The sequence below is a fragment of the Oryctolagus cuniculus genome, chromosome 3 (genome assembly GCF_051225735.1).
Source record: "Oryctolagus cuniculus isolate XC-2025 breed Fujian yellow rabbit chromosome 3, ASM5122573v1, whole genome shotgun sequence".
NCBI classification, from domain to species: Eukaryota; Metazoa; Chordata; class Mammalia; order Lagomorpha; family Leporidae; genus Oryctolagus; species Oryctolagus cuniculus.
The window spans coordinates 160414240-160434733 of NC_142869.1; the positions used below are offsets into that span (position 1 = coordinate 160414240).

Below are 20494 nucleotides of genomic sequence, written 5' to 3' on the forward strand. Positions count from 1 at the left end.
ATTTTATCATTGATGTTTCTAAGTGATAAATGAAAATGATTTTACAGAGGAAAACATAATGGTTGTTTTAACACATGCAATGTGTAGAACAAAATACATTTACAAAATTTAAATATATATGTGGGTGTGTATATGAGAATCTAAAAGTAATACTGAAAAATGAGTTTGTTTTACTTTTATTACTCAGCCTGTTGTTTATAATGTGTATTTAGAACAGATTCCACCAGGATTGTATATGACTTATGAATTCACAATAACTTTTTGGTAGCAGTGTTGAGAATGTGGGGGTGGGGCACAGTGATGAATAGTCGTTATGAGAATAATAATGATAGGCATCATACTGCTTTCATAAAGAATATTTCAAATTTATCATATAAAGTAGACTCCTGCAAACATGATGATCCAGGAAGAAGATAAAGGATCTATTCCCAACAATGAACAGAATTACAATAGAACTAGAGAACATTCAGGCCTTGGAGACCATATACTGCATAATCAATTTCCTATTGACCCAACAGGGAACAAAAGTGACTTCCAAAATTTCAGTAGGTTGTTTTCATGCTCAAATATAGCCACATCACTAAGGTAACTTGTGTGATATACTTAGCTACAGGGCCCTAGACTTAGATATAAAAATAAACATTTTTATATTATTATATTCTTTTGTGAGTATGGATTTCATTTACTTTTTATCGGTCAGCACTTTTGTCATTTTACTTCAAACTGGACAACATGGCTACATCAGGACCAGGAACTTACTGCCCATTTCCAATAAGCAAATATGTATCAAGCAAAAAAACACAATATAGATTAAAATTTGTCAGATGACATGGTACATGCATATTTTACCCTTTAATTACCAAACAGAGGTGAAAAGAAACAAAAGAATTGCTTCCATGTGTTATTTTTTTTTAAAGATTTATTTATTTATTTGAAAGGTAGAGTTAGAGAGAGAGGGGGAGAGACCGAGACAGAGATCCTCCATCTGGTGGATCACTCCCCAAATTGCCACAACAGATAAGGGTGGGGATACCAAAGCCAAGAGCTTCATCTGGATCTCCCAGAAGGGAGCAAGGGCCCAAATACTTGGGCCATTCTCTGCTGTCTTCCTAGGTGCATTAGCAGGGAGCTGGATTGAAAGAGGAACAGCCAAGACATGAACCAGTGCTCATGTTGGATGGTGGCATTGCAGGATGCGGCCTAACCCATTTCACATCACCAGTACTGCTTCCTTGAGTTTTAGATAACTGTCTTTTCTGAATTTCTAGGTACTAGTGGAAAAAAATTAGATCCATTAAAGATATAAGGGACCATCACAACTAGTCCTTTTATATAGAAGGATATCCCAATATTATACTTTTCTCCTTCTGTTCTCATGGCTACTAGAAAAGAGTCTACAGTAGACTTCCCTCAATTGGAATTCATCTGACACTTTTCTCTGGAATAGACAGAGCTATGGGTTTTTGGAAGAGGATCCTAGGAGATATAGTGCCATTTTCCTATCATCATATCATTTATGCAAACCACTACAAAATTAATTAATGTTGACATCAATCTTGATGTTTAGATAGTGTTTGTCAAGTTTCTCTACTATGAAATTAAATTTTGCCTCCTTTCCAAATTGTACCCACTGGGAGCAAATTACTATGCACAATTCACATTTTAAAAATGGAGAGTGAAGTCTCATCTCCTTCAGGATGCATCATCTACATAAATTAGTTGGCATTCCTCTGCATGAGAGATTTATCTATAACCAGCCATTCACTGATTCTTCAGTCAATCTATTCATTCACTTATATCAATATGGACTCATGGATGTTTATTTTGCATTTTGAGTTATAGTCCAAAATTACTTTATTTTATGCTCAAGTTGTTCCAGTTTCCTGCTAACATGTCTGTACTTGGCCCCAAGTACTTGGGATCCTGCCATCCATGTGGGATATCTGGATGAAGTTAGAGCATCTGATTTTGGCCTAGCCCAGCCCAGGCCATTGTTGTCATTTGGGGTGTAAATCAGCAGATGGAAGATCTCCCTCATTCTCCGCATCATTCTACCTTTTAAATAAATTAACCCCGGGCCGGCACTATGGCATAGAGGGTAAAGCCGCTGCCTGCAGTGCCAACATCCATAAGGGTGCAAACTTGAGTCTTGGCTTCTTCACTTCCAATCCAGCTCTCTGCTATGGCCTGGGAAAGCAGAAGATGGCCCGAGTCCTTGGGCCCCTGTACCTGTGTGGGAGACCCAGATGAAGTTCCTAGCTCCTGGCTATGGATCAGCTCAGCTCCAACTATTGAAACAATCCAGGGAGTGAACCAGCAGATAGAAGACCTCTCTCTCTCTCTCTCTCTCTCTCTCTCTCTGCCTCTGCGTAACTCTGCTTTTCAAATAAAATAAATAAATCTTTTTAAAAAATAAATGAATCTTTTTAAATGGTCCATTGATTATGGCAAATGTCTCATCAATTATGACAAATCAACTGTATTAATGTAGGATGTTAATAATAGGAAGTAGCAAATATGGGCATATGGGATTTCTATACTATATTTGTGGCTTTTTTTGTAAATGTAAATCTATTCCAAAAATATAGCTAAAAAAGAAACTATAAAACTTTTGGCTTCCTCTTAGCAGAATTTTGAAGACATTAAAGATCTGATGGAGAAGCACTCTTGCCTGCCACAAAGACATAAAGAATCGCTTAGTTCCTGTTATAAACTGAAATATTCAAGATCTCCTACTCTAAATTGATTTTCAAGCCTCTCAAAGGAACTCTTTGTACTTATTACAAAGTTAACTCAGTAATAGTAATCTGAAACTTCTCATGAGCAGGCAGGCAACTGACAAGTTAAATTAGGGCCACTGTGCATGAATAAACTCTCAAAAGACCTAATGCCATTTGCCTAGGGTGGAGTTACTCCATAACTATGAAATTCAAGGGTGGAGTCGTCTTGTCTTGCATATATGTAATTATCTGTGCTCAGCCTGAAGGTGGCTTAGTGTCTATTCTCAAATTCACCTTGATAACCACTTAAAGATTTCCTGGGAGAAACTCAGCCCATAGACAGGGAACATTATGTCTCCATTTCTATAAATGATGACTCTGCATAGCCAGCTCCAAATTACACTGACCCTTTTGATAGCCATGTCACATCCTGCAATGACAGTCAATTAGTTGTTCAGTTCACCCTAAAGTTGTTTTAAGCACTAGAGATTAACAAGATTCCCGCCCCCCCGTCTCACTAAATATCTTTATTTCTGATTTGTGTCTTTATGCATTGATCTCCATTTCTTGGCCCACTTACTTCTGGATTTGCTACTTTTCCCTTTCAATATTCACTTTCTCTTAGAACATTTAATTTTTTGTTAAGAAGAAAAATACATTACTTCTTTTAAGACACTGAAGACACAAAATAGTTCTGAGATTTGCTACTTGATGAGTGATTGAAAATCAAAATCATACTTAAGATCAAAAGAGTGTCCCCAAAATACATATTTGAGATTTAGAGGTAGCTAAGGTATAATTGTTATGATGACAAAATAATTGAGAGGAGGTATTTCATTTAGAAAGTCAGAGTAGATTTGCTACCAGAAAAGACTTTAGAAAGGGAATCATATATAGCTCCCGGTTTAATAAGTTTCAAATTGACTATTGTGGGAAAGAAATACACATTCCATAGAACATTATTCCAAATTTTGAAGCTGGATCTTTTCCTAGGATAGTGATATACAGTGTAGTATTCTCCAGTGATGCTGGTAGCTCTCAGTCAGCCACACAAGCACGAGGGTGAACAACCAAGATTCCACAGTGTGCTGCCTTGCTGAGCTAGAGTGTTTGGTAGGTGAGGTGTAGTAAATGTATTTTCCACTTACAATGTTTTCCACTTATGATGGGTTTATTGGACATAACCCCTGGAGTATCAGAGAGTGTCTGTCTGTGTTCCACTGAAGAGAGTCTTTCTGGAAGATTTCACAATGAGTCTACTGAAGTAGCAACAAACTTGAGGCATCCATCTGCCAGTAAAACCACTGAAAGCCACTTCAGAAAATCGTGCTCATACTTCACTAATACAGACATGTGAACTTGCTGTCCTAATTAATTTATCTTTGTTGTTCTATAATTATCACCATCATGAACAACCACCCATTAGCTACCAGTAGCTGAGGACGCTCTTCTGAGCAACTTAGTAGTAGTCGATACTATAGTCAATACTGAGGCGAATCTAGGTAAGATTTCTGGATGTAAAGAATGGCCACGCTCACCTCTCCACTTCCCAATTTACGCAGATACTACCTTGTTTGTACAGGTTTTATAAATGTTTGTAACATTGAGTCAAACTATAGTGAGAAGAGGCATAAGCAGGCAAAGTGTGTATCATGCCAAATCCCTTAATTCCCTAAATCCACATACTGCCAACGAAAAACTGTAAATTAGAACTACTACAGATATATTTGAGCTTATGTTTAAATTCTTCACTAAGTTAATCCTTTTAAGTTTAACACTCTAATCACATTCCTGGCAGGGGAGAAACACTGGGATGGAAAATTGGAGCAGTCAAGTCCGGTGCTCAACTTGGCATCACCATTTGGCTAAAGAAACCCTTGGGGAGGAGGCATGATTCTTCTCACACTTGTTGTCTCTACTTGGGTGGTAAAGTGGGGGAAGGAGCAAAAGTCAAACTGGTTTTTTTAAACTTTTATCAAATAGAAAACATAAATTATACAGATGACCTCATTTAAATCTTATTTGATGACTCTCTATCATTTCTATCAAGTTAATAACCAAAGATAATCTTCAAGAGCCATATAGCCATTATGCGTCTTAGAGTCCCAAATGCTGATCCTTGCAGAGGACAGGGCATAGGCGAAGCATCCATATGTAGGGAGCATGTCTGGTATTTAAGAAACAGAATGAAAATAAACTCACTCTGGATTCCTTGGACCACACACCAATCAGGTTTTGGGTGACCATCCTTTTCCCAGATGGAGGGGCAGAACCCAATCCAAGTTTACTATGAAATTGGTACTTCTTCCCTAAGCAAGACTCTGCAACCCAAATATAGGCCCTGTCATTTCCCAATTGCTCAAGATATTTGGCATCAGACAACTAGTAATCCTAGAAAATACTTGCAAATATTTGACACCCCAAATTCAGACTTCATGGGCCCAAAAAGAAAAACCTGTATAGCTCAGCTTAATGAAATTATCCTTTTTTTCTATAGAAATTTATTTATTTGAAAAGAAGAGTTATGGGTCTGGCATTGTTGCATAGCAGTCAGGGCTAATTCCTAAGACAGCCAGCACCCCTTATGGGCACCGGTTCTAGTCCCGGTTGCTCCACTTCTGATCCAGCTCCCTGCTGATGCACCTAGGAAAGTATCTGAACATGGCCCAAATGCTTGGGCCTCTTCAACCATGTGGGAGACCTGGAAGAAGCTCTTGGCACCTGGCTTTGGCCTGGCTCACCTCTGGCCATTGCAGCTATTTGGGAAATGAACCAGTGGATGGAAGGAAATCTCCCTGTCTCTGTCTCTTCCTCTCTCTCTCTCTTTCTTTCTGTAACTTTCAAATAAATAAAAATAAATCAGAAAGAAAGGAAGAAAGAAAGAAAGAAAGAAAGATAGATTTGTGAGAGAAAGGGAGAGAGAAAGAGACAGGGAGAGATATTCCATTTGCTGTTCATTCAACAAAAGGCTGCAATGGCCAGGGCTGGGCCAGTCCAAAGCCAGGGAGCCAGGAGTTGCTTTCAGGTCTCCCACATGGGTGAATGGACCCAAGCACTTGGGCTATCTTCAGATGCTTTCTCAGGTACATTAACAAGCAGCTGCATCAGAAGTGTAGCAGTTAGAACTCAAAAAACACTCATAGGGGATGCTGGCATCGCAAGCAGCGGCTTTACCTGCTATGCCACAACATTGGTCCCTGAAATTATACCTATAAAAAGAGATTCCCACAGGTCCCTGGCATGCTGTTTCACTGAGAGATGGGACACTGGAGGATTTCTGGTTCCCTGTTTGTTGAAAATGTCCTCGTGAGTGTTTTCTATCTTCTCTTATGGTTTTTATTAAATGCATGCCATGCATCTTGTCTGAGTCCTTCCTCTACCTATAGCAATAATTTTACAGGGAGAATAGTACGGACTTTGGATTCAAACCGTGTTACTAACCAGATGCTGATTTGTTAGTTATTTAAGTTTTTGAGTCTCAGTTTTTTTTTTTTTTTTACTTTCAAACAAGATTGATAACAATCTCCATCTGATTTGGAAATCAGATAAAATGATGGATGTACATCATTTAGCACAGACATTGGCACAAAGTATGAGCTCAACATTTTGGTTCTTTCCCTTGACTTTCCCAAAGTCTTCCATCATCTCTATCACATCTACTTTTTAGTTCTAAAAGTAAGACAGAACTTGTGGGAATAAGAGCTAGAGCACTGAAGATTCATCAGATGAAGGATTAGAAGTAGAAAGGAGTAAACAATACAAAGCAGCAAACTGGTGAGAAGGGTGACATGACGATTCCAGGAAACATGATTTTCTTTCTTTCTGAATTCAGGTGTGTTTGGATATCACCACCACCTCTAGGACTAAGCTGCAGATGATTTTTCTATTCATTTCTCTATATCCTTAAAGATTAGATATTCATGATTTTCCTTATCTTCAAGTTTCTGTGAGGTCTGCCTGGTATTCAAGGAGCACACAAAAAGGAGTCACAAGGCCACAGTACTGCTTCACAACAATACTGAAAGCAATATGGTTAGCTCTAGTACATCTCCCTGCAAGCTAAGAGGTAATAGCTCCTAAACACAGGGACTGTACTGTCTAGAGGATGTCATGAAATGATTTCATTTATGACCACATGATTTATGTTGGGCAATGAAAACAGCACCATCATAATCACTCTGGAATTCAACTTAAAAAGACTCATAACTCTTTAAATGGGAACAATAGCTTTCAAGCTGTCAGAACAAAGGAGGAACAGTTTATAATACCAGCAACTTAAAACGATAAGGAAACAGAATCCTGAGCATACCAGGATGAGATGAGTAATCCACCATTGATACGAGCTGCAACGTTTTCTAAACATAAATAAAGCAGTTCTTGTTGCCCTGTTCTCCTTTTCCGAGCCAGTCTGATCTCTTTACTTTTCAAAGACAGATGGACAGATATACAGGGTGTTCCCGTTCAATGGTTCCCACCTCAGATTCCTGCAATGGCCAGAGCCAGGAGCCTGAAATTCAATACAGGTTTCCCATATGTGTGGCTGGAACCAATAACAGAGCCATCACTGCTGCCTCCCTGGGTCTGCACTAGTGGGAATTGAACCCAGGGACCCCATTGTGGGATGTGGGCTTCTTAATTGCTAGGCCAAACATTCACTCAAATCTCAGCAGATTCCTATGATGGATGTGGCAGAACTCTGAACACATTGTCCAAAAGAGACACTATATCATTGTTGATCCAAGTTGGGTAAAATGAACCATCTGTTTCTTCTGAGGCCAGTCTTAGATAAAGGTGGGTGACTGTTGACAATTATATCTTGAATTTATACAGACTTCGCAGTTTGGGAAACACTCTCACATATTGCATTTTGGAAGTGCATGCCCATGTGCAACTGGTATTATTTAAACTTTAGGGCATTTTAGGATCCTCTTCAGATTTCTCATCATTGACTATGTCACAGTGCATAAAATTTATATCTAATTCACCATGGAACAATTGGAAAGCAACTGAACTTGAAATAAGAAATCTGGTTATATATTTCTCACCACTGTAACCTACTTGATATATTTACAAGGAAAATCATTTAATCTCTGAAGTATTTTCTCATTCTTAAAATGGATTTTTTAAAAAGATGTATTATTTCAGAGAGTAACAGTGAGTGAGGGGTGAGAGAGAAAAAGAGAGAGGTCATCCATCCACTGGTTCTCTAAAAATGGCTATGACAGCCAGGGCTGGGCCAGGCTGAAGCCAGGAGCCAGAAGCCAGGAACCCATTCCAGGCCTCTGAGATAAGTAGCAGTGGTTCAAGCAGTTGGTCCACTGTCCACTACCTTCCCAGGCACATTAGCAGGAAGCTGGATCATAAGCGGACCAGCCAGGACTCAAACAAGGACTCTCATGTGGGATACCAGTGTTACAAACAGTGGTTTAACCCACTGTGCCACAATACCAGCCTCTTTAAAATGGAATTATTTAAGGCTGATGCTTACTATGACCCCTTTCAGTTCCACTACTCTATGCTGAAGTATTATTTCCCTTTCATTCACTCCTAAATAGTGAGTGTGTATTAAAAATTAGCTTTCTGTTTTCAAATCAAGAAAAGAGGCTGACAAACAGTGAGAATATTTCAGGATACATGCTTAAGAGCAGAGCAAGATGCTATGGAAAATTCTTCAGACCAAAGGAGGGCATCAAGGATTCAAAGATTCTGAGACGATAATTGTGCCTCAATTGAATCTTACAAGCATCTGTGCTAGGAGCACAGCCCTTATATATTATTATCAGTGCTGCATGGTACATCCTATCAGAAATATGTATGCAAGCTCTCCAAAAAGTGTCAGGGAATGGACCCTGTGAACACTTCTCATTAGCTACACCATCCAAAAGAAAGGCTTACACAAGAGACTAGAAGCGTCGGTACAGGCCTGAAGTTGCCCACTTCTCCAACATTACTCATCTCAGAACACTACCCAATGGCTGGAAATAATGATATTCTTGGGGGTGGGAAATGTTACTTATATGTTACTATTTTTGTTGCTCTATCATTTCATAATGGCAAATCTGTTAAAGATACACAGGCATTTAGCTAAAGTGAAGGACTTGGTAGAAAACAGGAAGAACCAGAAGGAAGAAAAGAATCTGCATTTCCATTGAAAATGCTTGAATGAAGAAGCAAAGGTTCATGATAGTAAGAATTTTTAAGGATATTTTGTAAAAAATGCCACTGAGATTTTGACCAGGATGTCACTGAATCTGCAGACCATTTTGGATAGTATAGGTATTTTAGCAATATCAAATATTTCAAAGCACTTAATGTCTTTCATTTAAAAGTATTTGTGACTGTTTTAATTTCCCTCATAACTACTTTATATCTTCCAGTGTACAAGTATTTCACCTCTTTAAGTTTACATGCAATTTTTTATATTATTGTAAATGGGATTTTCTCCATTTTCTTTTCAGATTGTTGTTAGAGTAAAGAAACACAACCAACTTTTAGGTTGATTTTGTATCTTGCAACTTTGCTCAATTCTTTTATTAGTTCTAACATGTTTTCTGTGGAGAAAATTACTTGCAAGTGAAAGCCTCTGTAGCATCTAGGACTTGTAACACAGAGTGGTTAAAAACTTTAATTGAGGTGCCATGTCTCAGGCATAAGCCTTGTCCTAGATACAAGAATCAGTAGTTAATAGACTCTGAGGTCTTGATCTTTTAGAAAGACATCAGCATTTTTCTATTACCCAACATGATCTTCCCTACCATTTTCTTATCTCAGAGAACATCAGAAACATCATGATTACAGTGTCTGGGTTCAAAGAAAAGTAGATTAAAGGATATAAAAATATTTTCTAATTCCAATGGCAACCAACTATCAGTGAAAAAGAGGACACATGGAAAATTAGATATATTTACCTTTGACCTAATAATGTTTTAAATGGCATGAGTCCACAGAAAGCCAAAATGGATTTCATAATGTTACTGCTTATTGAAGAAGCCATTCTTTTTTTTTATCATGTCAGACAAGTGATGTGCTGATTTAACAAGGTTTGAACAAGAATTGAGAGAGGCACATTTCACAGAGGAGTCTAAAATCCAGTGATCATACTTATAAACCACCAGGACGATTCTTATCTTTAAAGATCTGGTGTGCTTTGGTGGTTAGTTAGTTAGTTTTCTACAGAAATATCAGAGTTGGAAAAAACCTTAATGATGTCCCTCCTTGCCACAGCAGTGAACTCATTTTGCACCATATTCCTGGAATATGAGCATCAGAAGAACATGATTTCCCCGGACTTCCCCAGGTGAAATCAAAGGAGGTGTCCCTGGCATCAGACCCCTCCTGTCTGAATCCAGACACCCTTCATTTGACTCCTTTAAAAATGTCCAGAAGCCAGTATTACTGTTCTCCCACCTACCACCATGCTGTTCCTCTTTTTCTTCCTCTTCCCTTCCTTTTCCCCACTTTGCTTCTTTGACTATTGGTTATAATTTTTAAAATTCGTACGTAGAACTCAAATTCTACAACTCACATTAAGACTGAATTTTATAGTTTCTTTTTTGAGTCAATTCTGTTTATTCTCTTTCAACTTCCAATGATTCTGACATATCAATCAACGACAGATTTTTACATTTTTATGAGACATTGGCTGTATTAAGAAAAGGTATGGTACCTGTTGTAAGGAGTTAGAATATTCCAGTCAAAAGAGTGAAAGTAGTCAAAAATAAAGACATTAAAGCAGCAACAACTCTTGGAATAGTATGAAATTAATCATTCAGAAAATTAGGAAAAGCAAGATGTGTCTCTGCTATAGGGGCTCTAAAGTTGTAGAGGTTGATTCTGGGATATTGCAGTCCTTATGTGCTACCAGGAATAATTCCTGGAAATGGTACTAATCCGAATCCCAGCAGTGCGTGAAGAGTCCTGTGTGCATGCGTGGGTCACCGAACAAGAGTTTTTTGTGAATAATATGAAATATTATCCTATAAAAGTTAATGTCAACTGCAAGTTCTAGTTGTCTTAATTATAGTCTGCAGCTGTTATACAAAGCTAAAAATAATATAGCTGTCACCACCAAAATGCATTTTTTTTAAAGAATGTCTATACAAATGCCTCTGCAGTGACTGCCTCATAAACAGTAAATTTAAAGTCACCCTGTTTAAAGTAGATGACTAAGTTCTATCCTGCAACCGGGGAAATCTGTTAAGATATTCATTCCTTTGAGACGAGGAGATCCTTCAAGAACAGAGTTCTATGAGCACTCATGAACTTATTCGTTATAGATTTTCAAATAATTTATAGCATGTTTGCTATAGATTTTTGGCTTCTATTAAAGATTTTTCTCCACTGGGGCTTTGAAACATAGGATAGATTTCTTCATTTTTTTTCAGAATGCTGTTTATCTGAAAATAATTAAGAAGTTAAAAAAAGAAAAAGAAATGTACAAAGTACCATCTCAATAGTTTATTTTGTCAGGTACCTAACTACAGCCTTAGACTAATTGTCACAGCAATTGTCATGCAAATGTCTTTTGATGAGAAAAACACCATAAATAATTTTTAATATATAAGACTTTAACATACTCTTTTTTGTGAAAACTTCACTATTAATTAATACATTCAAAAATTAATATAACAAATTAATTTTTCAGTATTTAGATTGCCATATGCCATTGCTTCTCCCAAAAGCATAGGAACAGTCTATATTTATAATATCAAGATAATGACTAAAACGTGAAAAATTCTACCATTCAGGGAGTTTTCTTTCTGTTATTTTTCTTTGTAATGATAACTAGCAGATGATATTATTTTTTATGCTGAAATTTCAGTTTAGGGCTTTTGCTTTCTTGCAGTCAATGTCAAAATATTAATTTGTGGTTGCTGTTTATCAACCTCATATCTGATAGGAAAAAGTCAGAATAATTGGACTTTTAGGCAATAAATCTGAAGAAATAAATTCTATCTTGTATTGTTTTGAACAATCAATTAGTAGCTTAGAACAACTGAGATATTAAAAAGCATGAGATTGTACTTCATGAAACATTGAATCCTAAAGGAATGGAGTAGCTATTCTAACTATTTTCAAAGTGCCATTTTTTCTTTTTATAAAATATATATTTTTAAGAACAACTAATAAAATACAGACAAGCAAGCAAAATAAAATGATTCCCTTATATCATATAATACTTGCCTGTTGGTTTAACAGTTCACCCATTAAAGCGGTCCCCCTGAGAAACATTTCCCTCTATATCATGCCAGTTTCATGGTTAAAGAACTGTCAAGAGAAAGCAGAAGAGGACAGGCCAATTTTGGGATAATAAAAATACATGTCTCTATAGAAGACATCATGATGAAAAAGACCTGTATTTCTCTGCGACTAGCATTGCAGGAGAGAACTATTTTTAGTCATAAATTGACTTTGGAGTCCATTTACAATCTAAAACCAATGCCCATTTAGGAATAATTATAAGTTGAGTCCATCTGAAAATACAAATGCGGACAGGGTCATTGGAAGAATGATTTAAGAGGTTGAACCTTAGAAAGAAGAATACCAGAGTGGGTACTAGGAATGACAAGGAATGGTCTTGGGAGTTTTTGAAAACCTATGGCATTTAAAGGCCAGATTCAATCACCCAGGAATGTCAAGCAACCAAGTGTATAAGATCAGAAGCTTTCAGATTTGTTGATTGTGTCACAAGATTCAAACTGCTGTATCACAAAACATTCAAAATGTGTTTTAAGAGCTTTGTTCCTCTGTCTCAGGTATACACTACTCATACGGCAAAATCTGGTAAGAATTTACACAAAGGTCTGTTTTTCTGATACTATTAGAAATCTGATTTGTGTTTTATTAAACTTCCTGGTGAGATACTCAATACGCCCTGGGTACAGGGAAGCTGGGTGCCTGTCCCTCTGCTGTGTATAAAGAGAAAGCATTTCCCTTCACTCCACAATCAACCACATTCATATCCAATCTTGCAAACATCAGCTTTATAAATTTCACAGGCTTACAATTTAAAATCTCATTGAATTCTCAATAGAGAACATGTATTCCCTAAAGTAATTCCTGTATCTAATTCCTAGAGTTGGATTTACAATAAGTGAACAACAGTTCTTGAAGGGAGCTAGGAATTCTGATGAGGAACTGATTTCTTATTTCTTTTATGTGTTTAAACTCACTTCTCCACAATTTTAGTAATAAAAATCCAAAGAATCTACTATGTGTTGAGTGCCTACTATGCTGCAGGTGCTATGCTAGGTGTTTCGCATGTTATGTTGCAATACATCAAATTTTACATGGGAGGGATTGGTAGCAATGGAACAAAGAAAACATCAGGAATGGAAAGAAAGATGTTGATGATAGGGACAGCTAATGTCCTTGTAAAACAGCTTTAGTGGAAGAGAGCTGAGTCAAAAACCACTAGAATCGGCCTGTCTTAAAGAGGAAGAAGGTGAGCTGTTCATCAGGATGTCTTTCCAAAGAGCCTACTGGGATTCTCTCCTCTCTGGTGAGTCACATAAATAGAAACCCAAGGCTGGGCTTTCTTAGGTTCCCCCTAAGGTGAATCTAAACCTTTTCCTTTGTGGAACATCAGGAGAAAAAGGAATAATGGCTATTATTATCCCCTTTTAATAAATGAGGAATACATGACTGAGGAAAAATTAAGAAACTTGCCAAATGCAAAACTTTGCATTACAGAAGAATATAAATCATAATGTAATAGTCCAGTATTAATTAATAAAGCTTCTGTAAGTGTTTCCAAATACTATCGTAGCCCTTCCCACACTGAAGTTTGGTTAGATATACATGAATGTGTTGCTCTTCCTAGGGTCGGAACTACTTTATGAAGTTTGTTCCTTTTTGCACATCCCTGTCCCCTCTTTATATGTAGAACTGTCCATCCATATTTTCAATCACTGTTTATGGAGTTGCATGGCACTGTTTCAGAAGTATTCTCTGTTCTCATGGAATATTGAACATAGCTGCTGGCAAAGGCAATAAAAAACCACAATAATAACTGTAAGATCACATTTGTAATGAAGTCAAATTGGAAATAGAAGTGTAGCCACAATTAGAAAAATATGTAACCTAGGCTGGGGATAGTAGTTTTAGTACTTTTATAGGGAGGGAACAACTAAATGGACTATGAAAAGTAGAAAGATGATAGTAGAAGAGGGACAAAATTAGCACTGCACCTGGAGGAAGCAGAAAAAAGCTCTAGCGGTACCAAGCAACCCACTGAGTGTGTGAAGCTTAGGGAGCAAGGTTGAGTGGCTTTGAAAGAGATGTGAAAAGCAAGTAGAGTGCAGATTATAAAAAGCCTATATCCTTGTTGATGGCTTTTATTTTTTATTCTATTAGGAAGAGGAGATTATTGAATTGAAGGCTTTTATGTAGTGAAAATATAGAATTGGCTTTTGTTTGTTTGTTTTTACTTCAGAGACACAGACAACACCCATGGTAACTGAGTTCAGTTCTTAGAAGCCTTCTATGTAGATTTCTTGGGTCCCACTATCTTTTCTTTAGCTTGAAATTTTAAGCCAGCAATGCTTCTGTAAAGCTTAACTATTAAGTTAAGGGAGTAACACAATTTTTCTTATCTTTCACATAGTAAGACTGACTCTCAATGTTAGACTCTGGGTAGACACTGTTTTGAGAGCGCTTGCAATAAATCTCAGGCAGAACTCCCCATTGAATTCCTTGAAATCATATATAACCCATATAATTAACAGCCATGAGTTAGCCTTAAACTGAGATGTTTTTTAGGAAGTCAAAAGCTCAGATAAAGTAATTCCCAACTTACCCTTGAACCTAGACAGACTGGAGCCTACCTTTTCCCTTTCCAAAAGTGACAAGCTGACCCCTGCCCACCGACCAACCAAAGAAAGGCCATGTGCACTGTGGACCATGTGTGGATCACATATGAACTGATCATATACTGCTTGAACCCTAAAATCCTAAAACTAGCACTGTTCACGCCCAACATTGGACTGTAAGAGTTACTGGTTTTATTCCCTTGTGGAATCCTGGAATTAAGCAAAAGCTGCCTTGGTCCTTGTTCTGCACATTGCAATAAATGCCTACTTTTTTTGACCAGCCTGATGTCAATGATTGGCTTACTTGCATGCCTGGCAAGTAGACCCCGATTTAGTGTGCTATAGCAACTCCTCCACCTAATTTTGGGGTTGTCACATAGCGCCATCTGTTGGTTGGCTCCTCCGCACCAGAAATGGCTAGTCAAGTCACAGCCAGGAACCAGTAATTCCATCTAGGTTTTCCACAAGGGTGATAGGAACCCAACCACTTGGACTATTACCTGCTATCTCCGAGGGTGCACATTAGCAGAAATCAGGAGTAGTCGAATCCAGATACCACAATATGAGATGCAGGTGTTCCAAGAGTGTCTTCACACTTGGTTCAAATGCCTGCCCTGGGTTTGTATTTTTGAATGATCCTTCTGTGATAACTCTGGGTAGGATGATGGTGTTGGTGGCAATGGTGTCAGTGAAAACATATGGAGGAAAGACCAAAGGAGAATTCAGATTAGCTATATAGTAACCTGGTTTAAGGCTAAGACAGTGGGGATGGAAGAGGAGAGATATTTGGGTTACATTTAGGTAGTAGAATTCAGAATTTGTTGATTAATAAAATGCTAATAAGAGAAGGAGGACAATATCTCCTAGTTTCTGGATTAAGAAACTATGTGGATAGTGACAACATTTGATGAGATGTAGAAAAGGGGAGGAGTTGATTTAAGTGCAGAGAATGGTGATGATTTTAGTTACTTGCACATAGTAGAATAACAGGTTATGGAAATACACAGTTCAGGCTTTGTATAAGCTTCCAAAGCCTGATCAGCAAGAAGGAGGTGTGACGTGAGATCCCTGAGACAAGCCTAGCTTCATGGTCACGTAAGCACCAAAGCACTTGGCCATCAGCAGCCCATTTACCAGGTGCACTAGCATCTCTGATACTGTTACCAGGGTTTGTAAATAGTTCTTGGACAACTGAATTTTGAGACTCTTTTTCTCACCTCTTTTTTGATATTTTCCCATTACTAAATATCTATTATTGGTTTTACAAATATTTAGTGTAAACATTTATGACAAAACTGAAGATAATAATAATCTATCCAACTCATATATTAAAGCATTCATAATTTCATGTTATAAAAGCAACACATGCTCACACCAGCCCCAAGTAGTATATCTTTCATCCAGTAATTAACAGTGATTCTTAGTTATATGCAGTATTTTCAAGTCAATGTTCTATTTCATTGGTTCATGGATTAATTATTGTAGCTTTATAAAAACTCAATATATATAGCCATGTTAGTCTACATTCATTACTCTTTTCCAAAATGTTCTTAGAAACTTTTTATTCTTCACTCTTCATTGTAAAGTTTAAGATGAGTTTTTCAACTTCTAAAAATAACTTCCTATTATAAATGTGAGAATATTAATTTCATTGTTTAAATTGGAGAAAACTTATATTCAATTAAACAGTATTCAATCACAAAAATAAAACTTATTTTATGTATACTTTGTTCTAATATGAGTAAGGATCTATGTTTTAAACCATAGTTTATAGTTTGTTATTGGTTCTATATGGAAAATCATTTTTATAGATCTTAAACGCAGCAAGTTTTTTTTGAAACTATAATTCTTATGTCAAAAGATTCTCTGGGATTTTCTGTGTTGATGATTGTATTGAGAAGTAAACCAGCACATCCAAGGTCTCTCCCTCTCGCTCTGTTACTCTGCTGTTCATATAAATAAAATAAATATTCTAAAAAAAAAAAAAAAAGGTCTGGCTTTGTGGCATAGCTGGTAAAGCAATTGCTTTTACAATATGAGCGCCAGTTCATGTCTCTGCTACTCCACTTCTGATTTGGCTCCCAGTTGGTAGCCTGTGAAAAGCAGCAGAAAATAGCCCAATTACTCGGATCTTTGCAACTCACTTGGGAGACCTGGAGGAAAATCTTGGCTCTTGGCTTTGGCCTGGTTCCACTCTGGCCATTGTGGCCATTTGAGAAATGAACCAGTAACAGATAGGAGACCTTTCTTTCTAACTTTCCCTCTTTCTGTAATTCTTTCAAGCAAATAAATGAATGCTTTAAAACTAATAATAAACAGAAAAATAAAGTGGAAAACACCTTCAAGAAGTCACGACAGGCTGGAGTAAACCTAATGTTGAGTGCAGCAAGTCAGAGTGGTGCAGAGGATGGGATACCACGGATTCTACCTGTGCTCATCCTCTCTACATTTGGCTCTAGTGGGCTACATGTCCTCATCTGCATGTCTTAAACAGCATTGTAGAGCAATTGGCATAAGCTGTTCTCAATAAACATCTGTCTGGAGTCTGTGAATACATTTCTCAGCTCTCTGACACTTTGAGAAAATTCTAAGGTATGTATTTACCTCAATAATACATCCTAAACCGCCCACTTTCCATTCTTGCACACTTTTTCATTCTTCTATTGGCATTACTAGCAATATCTGTACTTAAACTCTCATTCCTGATGCTGGAAGAACTGGAACGAAGACACAAGGTCTCAGTTATATAGGAGTTTTCATTCAAGTAATGAAATTAAATGTCATATTCCCAGGCAAAAGTGAATCTACGTATGTGTCCAATTTATGATATGCTGACAGATACCAATTGATTTCAGGTTGTCTTTTTTTTCTTATACCACCAAATTTCCTGTTTAAACTTTTAAGTTTGAACATGTTTAACTTATCCTTTTTTTTTTTTTTTTTTGACAGGCAGAGTGGACATGAGAGAGAGAGAGAGAGAGAGAGAGAGAGAAAGGTCTTCCTTTACCATTGGTTCACCTTCCAATGGCTGGCACGCTGCGGCCGGCGCACCGCGCTGATCCGATGGCAGGAGCCAGGTGCTTCTCCTGGTCTCCCATGGGGTGCAGGGCCCAAGCACTTGGGCCATCCTCCACTGCACTCCCTGGCCACAGCAGAGAGCTGGCCTGGAAGAGGGGCAACTGGGACAGAATCCGGTGCCCTGACTGGGACTAGAACTCGGTGTGCCAGCGCCACAAGGCAGAGGATTAGCCTAGTGAGCCATGGTGCCGGCCTTAACTTATCCTTAATAATGGAACTAAAATAATAATGAGACATCATATTACTTTTACTAGACTGACAAAAATAAAAACATTAAATAATGTCAAGATTGGACATGCATATGGCACCATTGCAGGTAAATATTGGTGCAGCTTCTCTGCAGGACAGTCAGATGGCACTTACACAAGACATTTATACCTACTCTTTGATTTCAGCAATTTTGCTCCTGTGCAAAAATTAAAAAATACAGGGAACTCACATGATGGTATGTGTCGAAAAGATCATTAAAGTGTTATTTTTGTTGGCAGGAAATTGCCATCAATGCAGGCATCCATCACAGGATTACAGATAGTAATATGGGTCACTTTCTACCTTGGAGTGTAGTGCATCAGTTGTACGGGTAGTAAATGTAAGAGATCTTAAAAATATATTGCTAGATGAATGAAGTGGGAATTACAGAACATAAAACATAGTGTGTGGGAGTATTTTAAAATTTGCATACCAGCTACAATGCATACCCTATCAGAATGGAGAACTATAGTCTACACAACAAATGCACTGGGAAAGAGAAAATGAAGCTGGGAATGGGTGAAAAAAGGGAAAAAATAAACAGAACAAGAACTGCACCTCATGAAGACTAATGATGATAATGGGCCAAGAACTGACAAAAAGATTAACCTAACTCTTAGCATGTAAAATAACAAATGATTATGTATTTTGAGTATTTCTATAAATTTTCTGCAATTGGGAGTTTGGCACAAGTTTAAATATTAGAATGAATATAATCCATTCAATAGTTTTTCTATCAGTGAATATTTACCTCGATCCAAACTCCCTACTATTACAAGTCATGACCACAATGAGTAGCCTTCTGTGCCTATGTGCAACATATGAGGTTCTGTTGAGAGAAACTGTGGCATGTACTGGTTAAGAATGCTGGGACTATGGAAGCCCCCTGAGTTCACCGACTCTGATCATATTTAGAATTACTGATGCCATAAACAAGAGTGTCAATTTGTTAAGTCAACAACAGGAGTCACTGTGCACTTACTCCTCATGTAGGATCTCTGTCCCTAGTGTGCTGTACATTGAGATTTAATGCTATAACTAGTACTCAAACAGTATTTTTCACTTTATGTTTCCGTGTGGGAGCAAACTGTTGAAATCTTTACTTAATGTATGCTAAACTGATCTTCTGTATATAAAGAGAATCGAAAATGAATCTTGATGTGAATGGAAGGGGAGAGGGAGTGGGAAAGGGGAGGGTTGCGGGTGGGAGGGACGTTATGGGGGGGAAGCCATTGTAATCCATAAGCTGTACTTTGGAAATTTATATTCATTAAATAAAAGTTAAAAAAAAAAGAATGCTGGGACTGGGGCCAGCACTGGGGTGCAGCAAGTTATGATACTACTTGCAATGCCAGCATCCCATATCTAAGGTCTGGTTTCATTCTGGACTGCTTGAATTGCAATCAAGCTCCCTACCGATGCACCTGGAAGCAGTAGAGGATGGACCAAGTGTTTGGGACCCTGTCATCCACGTGGGAAACACAGTTGGAGTTCTTGGCTCTTGGCTTTGGCCTGGCCCTGCTTTGATGGTTATGGTCATTTGGAGAATGAATCAGCAGATGGAATAGCTCTCTTTATTTTGTCACTTTGCCTTTCAAATAAATAAATCTTTAAGAAATATTTTGAAAAATATTGCTGGGATCAGTGTTGGCAACACAATTCCTTCTACCACTTTGTGTCCCTGAGCAATATAGTTAATTGATAATGACACTCACCTCATAGGGTTAGGATGATGATGAAAGGAGACAATGAGTGTAAAGCTCTTTGATCAATGCTGGCATATATTGAGCCCTCAACCAGTATTCGTTATTATTATGGCTATTATTTTAACATTTCTTTCCTATTTTTAAAGATTTATTTTATTTATTTGAAAGACGGAGTTACAGAGAGAGGGGTAGAGACAGATAGAGAGGTTTTTCATCTGCTGGTTCACTCCCCAGATTGCCGCAATGGCCGGAGCTGCACTGATCCAAAGCCAGGAGCCAGGAGCTTCTTCTGGGTCTCCCACATGGGTGCAGGGGCCCAAGGCTTTGGGTCATCCTCCACTGCTTTTCCAGGCCATAGCAGAGAGCTGGATCAGAAGAGAAGCATCCCGGACTAGAACCGGAGTCCCCACGAGATGCCAGCTGCGGCCAGGGCTTTAACCTGCTGCGCCACAGCGCCAACCCCTTTACATTTATTTCAATACAGAATAAATGCACAGAAATTTAACTGTATGTTTAAATTGTATCTATTTGGTTTATGACCCATAATAGAGTCAACCAATGCTAAGCTTAGTATAGAGCAGTCCCATATATTGCTTCCCATGTTCTGTCATTATTTTTTGTACGGCTAGGTATGCTATTGGGAGAATTAAATGATCACGATTATATCAGAGGCATTTGTTTATTTCTTCCCCTAACATTCATAAGCATCATCTTGATTAAAATCCAAAGCTATGGAAGTAGACAAAATTAGGACAAGGAATTTTTATACATTACTTGATAACAATGCTTTTTCTTTCAATTTTTTTCATGATGTGTAAGAACTTAACAGCATAATTTTAATCCAAATGCCCAAACTCTCCTATGTGACCTTAAAATAATTTAAGCATTTATTATATCTTTGTTAGAATAAAATGTCAGTTCAAAAGAATTT

The 20494-nt window shown here is 37.7% G+C and overlaps 1 non-coding gene across 1 annotated transcript; it reads right to left on the reverse strand.

Annotated features, from left to right (window-relative positions):
• Positions 1-9729: 9729 nt before the first annotated feature.
• Positions 9730-9841, reverse strand: LOC127491930 (small nucleolar RNA U13). The gene has a single exon (XR_007920854.3). It is a non-coding gene; the product is annotated as a small nucleolar RNA U13 (small nucleolar RNA).
• Between the last annotated feature and the right edge of the window lie 10653 nt (positions 9842-20494).